General features: G+C 34.4%; 1 protein-coding gene across 1 annotated transcript in view; it reads right to left on the bottom strand.

The window, feature by feature from the left end:
- Positions 1 to 5,336, bottom strand: part of ATF7IP2 (activating transcription factor 7 interacting protein 2) — a 36,275-nt gene that overhangs the window by 15,584 nt on the left and 15,355 nt on the right. The gene's annotated exons all lie outside the window — the stretch shown is intronic.

Below are 5,336 nucleotides of genomic sequence, written 5' to 3'. Positions count from 1 at the left end.
CTTGCTCAGGCTGGTTTCAAACTCCTGAGCTCAAACAATCCGCCCACCTCGGCCTCCCAGAGAGCTAGGATTACAGGCGTGAGCCACCGCTCCCGGCCTCAATTAGTATTTCTTGAACTGGGTGATTCTGAAAATTCGTCAAGCTATATGTTTACTATTTCTGTAGTTTTCAGTAGGTATTATAATTTTTAAAATAATGTTAATTGAATGAGTGTGTAAAACTGTTAATGCTTATCCTGAGAACTCCATCTATAAATCTGCAAACTAAGGGATGGTCTAACTGAAATTCCACTAGCATTCATTTAATGATATGTAACTTTCATGAAACTTGTTCTACTTACTGCTACCAATGATAGCTTTTTTTATGAACCACACCTGGAAAGAAAACTGATGAAACTGATGATTTTTGCAGTAGTCTGAATGTGCCTAACATGTTTTCTACTTATATTTTGCCTTGGAGAAAAATTTGTGTCTAAAATTATTAATTAATTTCTCCAGGCAATGTTATTATATAGTAGTTAAGAACAGAGATTCTGAAGACAGAATGTCTGGATCTAAGTTCTGCTCTGCCATTTACTAGTCGAATGTTTTCGGGCAAGGAATTCTGCTTCGGTTTCCTTATGTAAAAGACATATGTTTAAGATTAGTGAATTTTAATAAAGAATGAGTAGAAAAGAGCACATGCAAAACAATAAGATTTCCTAAAATACTGTGGCTGGTAACTCCTTTTTTCCTCTGTAAACATTTCTTCACACAAAATTCAATGCAAGACATAGGCAATATTAATGTTTCATTTGATCAATACTGGCAAAGTAGTCTGTTCTTTGGTGCCTTAGACCTTGATGCTTACTTTTCATCTTTAGAAATGACTGCACATAAAGGCATTTTCTTTCTATTTAAGAAAATTTCTTCATCAAATATATGTTCTGGTTCATAAACCTTCTCTTCTAGGAGCTTCTGCAGTCTGCTGTTACTGCCTTTCCCATTTTCTTCTCATTCTAAAAAGAAAAATGCTTAAACTTCTAAATCCAACTATTACTATAGACAGTTAGTAGTTGCAATAATTCCTTCAATAACTGAAGCATCAGAAAAAACAATAATAAAACCTCCTGGCATTCTCTAGAGCCAGGATAATAATGGGGGAGCAACACATTTCTTTTCTTTTTTTATTTCTTAAATCTTTTTCAAAATGTTAAAATAAGTTGTATGTATACAAAAGTACATTGATATGTAGAACAGCTATAATGGGATCTCTCACACTTGAACAATCTGAGAAGCTATATTTAAAAAATTGTTTTTAAGTAAAGAAAGAAAAAATAAAAATATCTACTTGAAGACATTAGAAAGCTGTGGTGGCAGCCAAGACTTGAGATACTAAGATCCCAGAGAAGAGGGTATAGAGACATGAACTAGACACTTGCCACTGTGTTCCCCTCAAGGCATTTGTCAGCCAAGCAGGAATGCTAAGAAGCCAAACAAAAAATGGCCGAAATCACAGTGGGCTGCTATTGAGGAGAAAAAAATTGGAATATAAGACCAGCAATAGAGGAGGAGCCATAGGACACACCCCAAGTTTTCAGGTGGAACTTAGAGGACTGTACCACAGGAATGGGGGAAAATCAAAGACTAAATCTTATAAAAAACTGCAGATCAACCTCAGTTCTGCTCAATTCTATTGTTATGTAACAATTTATCTAAAAATGTAATGGCTAAAAACTCACACATTTATTACCTTGGTTTCTGAGGGTAAATAAGTAGGGAGTGGTGCAGTTGAGGGATTCTGGCTCAGGGTCTCTCATGAGGTTGCAGTCAGGATGTCGGCTAGGGCTGCAGTCATCTGGTCTGGCCAGTGCTGGGGAATCTGCTTCCAAAATGGCTCATTCACGTAACTGTTGGGAGGATACCTCACCATGTGGAACTCTGCATAGCTTGCTTGATGTCCTCATGACATGGCAATTAACTTACCCCACCAGAGCAAGCGATCCGAGAGAGCAAGGAAGCTAACGTCTTTTATGATCTACTCAAAAAATGTCACTTTTGCCATATTCTATTCACTAGAAGTGAGTCACTAAGCATAGCCCAAGATGGAAAATAGGTTCCACCTTTTAAAGGGAGGAGTATCAAACTTTGTGGACACATTTAAAATCCATCATAGGTGCCGTGTTTCTCTGCTGTCTTCCAGAGTATAGGGTGAATCCAGTCATGGTAGACGTCACTTAGGGCCTTTACAATTTCCAACATACAACATCTAAGATTCAAACACAAAATTAGCAGGTATACTAAGATACAGGACAAAGATCAAAAACAACAAACAGAATAGAGCTTGAAGTGACCTAGATAAGAGAGTCATCAGAAATGGATCAAAAAATAAGTCACTAAAATGTTCAACACATGGATGGTAAGATGAAGAATTTCACCAGAGAACTTGAACCTAAAAGAATCCAATGGAAATGGGAGAATTGAAAAATACACAAACTGAAATTAAGAATTCAATGCATGGGTTTGACAGCCACGTGGATCCAGTGGAAAAGAGTTCCAACATAAGCTGGAACATATGTTAGCAGAAAGTATCCAGACCAAAGCATCAAGAGCAAAAAAGATGGACTACACAGAAAAGTATGTAACTGGAATATCAGAAAGTGAGAAGACAAAGAATGGCACAGAAGCAATATCTGAAGAGATAATGCCCAGAATTTTCCCAAGGTGACAAAAGACATCGAGCCACTAATTCAAGGGCTATAAGCCCCAATCAGTATAAATAAAAAAGAAATTACCCACCCCTGCTACCTAACGTTTTATAGTACATTGATGAAAAACCAAAGATAAGCAGAATATCTCAAAAGCAGCTAGAGATATTATTTTCAAAGACGCAATAAGACTGATGTTTAAAAACTTTCAACAGAAACGGAAGTCAGAAAACAATGTGATGACATCTTGCAAGCGCTGAAAGAAAATAACTGCCAACCTACGAATCTATACCCAGGTTAAAATATCCTTCAAAAATAAACACAAAATGAAGTTATTTCCAGATAAAAACTGACAGCATTTATACTGAGCAGAAGTATTAAATAAAAACATAATAAAATGGAGTTCTTACGCAGAAGAAAAATTATTTCAGATGGAAAGATGGAAATATAGGAAGAAATGAAGAGCAAGAAAGAGTAAATATGTGGGTAACTCTAAATGAACAATGACTGCACAGTGATAATATCATCTTGTGGGATTTAAAATAATGTAAAATTAAAATGAATGAAAACATAAAAGATGGAAAGAACAGTAAGCAAAGTGAAGGTATTCTGAGGTCAAGCATTGTCTACAAAACGTTAAAAGTAGTACTTCATATTAGACTTTAATGAGTAACTATCCATATCATAATCTTATGATAACTTCTAAAGGAACAATGGAAGATGTATAATTAACAAGGTAATGGGCAATGGAAAAAACAGATTAATCCAAAAAAAGGCTATATAAAGAGACAGATGGGCGAAGTGATCATAAAATAGATGGAACAAATAGAAAGCAAATAGTAAGATTGTAATTATAAACCCATATACATCAGTAAGATTACACTAAACAATTTCTAGTTGAGATCATTATTTTCACATTGAATTAAAAACATATGTTCCTTTTAATAAATAATTACAAAGCTAGCACACATGTACCCACTATTCAGATAAATAAATTTTAAATTACCAGCACTTCAGAAACCCATATTGCCTCTATCCTGCATCATAAACTTCCCCCTAAAATAGCATTTGTGGTATAATTTCCTTGTTTTATTCCTTAGAGTTACCATCTAGCTCTGAATCCCAAAATAATGTATTTTATTTTATGGCTATTTTTGATGTTCATTTAAATGGAATCATACTATTCTTTTGTGTCTGCTTTTCAATAATGCTTTGGTGGGAATAACTCATACTGTTGGCATGTTACTGCAGTTCCTTCACTTTAATTAATGCATAACTTTCCACTGTATGGATTTACCAGAATTTCCTTTTCAACTATAGACAGACATTTTTTTTCCTATTTGGCTATTATGGAGAATGCTAATTAATATACATACATCCTATCACACACATATACCTGTCTCTACCTAGGGTATATAGCAAGGACTGGGACTGCCAGGTCAAAGGAGATCCAGATCTTCAATACTTCTAGATAATGCCATTTTTTTCAAGAATACTATACGAATTTAGTCAACCAACAACAAAATATTCAATAAAAACAATTCCTTTTATTTCAAAACCTCACCAATACCCGGTATTGCCAGATTTTTAAATGTTTTATTTTTCCTTACCTGATATGAAATGATATCTCATTGTGGTTTTAATTTGCATTTCCCTGATTACTAACGAAGATGAACGCTTTTTCTTATGTTTATTGGCCATTTGGAATTCCTCTTTTGTGAAGTGAAGTGGACGTACAAGTCTTTTGCCCATTTTTCATTTGTATTATCTGGCTTTTACTCATTGATTTGTTGAAGTTCTTTATGTATGTTCTGGGTACTAGTCCTCTACAGGTTATATGTGCTGCCAGTATCTTCTCCCACTCGATGGCCTGTCTTCTCACTATCTTTATAGTTCCTTTTGAGAAAAGAAGTTTCTAAATTTAATGTGATAAAACAGACCAATTTTTCTTTTATGGCAAGGGCATTTGTTGTCTTAAGAAATCTTTCCCTATCCAAGTTTGTGAAGACATTCTATATTCTAAAAGCTTTATAATTTTCCTTTAGATATTTAGTTCCTTAATCCACACGAGATTTTTTTTGTACAGCATGACATGGGGTCTAATTTCATATTGTCCCGAACATAAACAGCAAATTAAGACGGCACCATTTACCGAAAGTCATACGATCTCCATCGCGTATCACATCATGTACATATTATGCATGGGTTTCTGAACTCTGTTACAATGATTTGTTGTTTGTCTAATACTTGCCAATATCACATTATCCTATTACTGTAGCTTTGTAATTTTCTGATTTCTGATGATGAATTCCCTCCATTTTGTTTCTCAACTTAAAGGGACTCTTGGCCTCTTAACCCATTGCATTTACATATACATTTTAGAATCAAAGAAGCTTACTCAGTTTCATGAAATTACACACTAGGATACCGATTGAATTGTACTCTACAAAATTAACTTGAATAAAAGTGAGAACATTTTACAATACTGCTTTGTCCAAACCATAAACATAGTACATCTTCTGTCCATTTAATTCTTCTTTAATATCTCTCAATGTTTTATGATTTTCTTCAGAGTTATTGCATACCTTGTTAAATGTATTCCTAGGTACTTGATGTATTTTGGTGCTGCTGTAATGGTATAGCTTTTTT

Source organism: Propithecus coquereli, unplaced genomic scaffold (assembly GCF_000956105.1).
Source record: "Propithecus coquereli isolate 6110/MARCELLA unplaced genomic scaffold, Pcoq_1.0 Scaffold27, whole genome shotgun sequence".
NCBI classification, from domain to species: domain Eukaryota; kingdom Metazoa; phylum Chordata; class Mammalia; order Primates; family Indriidae; genus Propithecus; species Propithecus coquereli.
The sequence above is the reverse complement of the archived record's forward strand: the minus strand, read 5'-3'. Positions and strand labels throughout refer to the sequence as shown.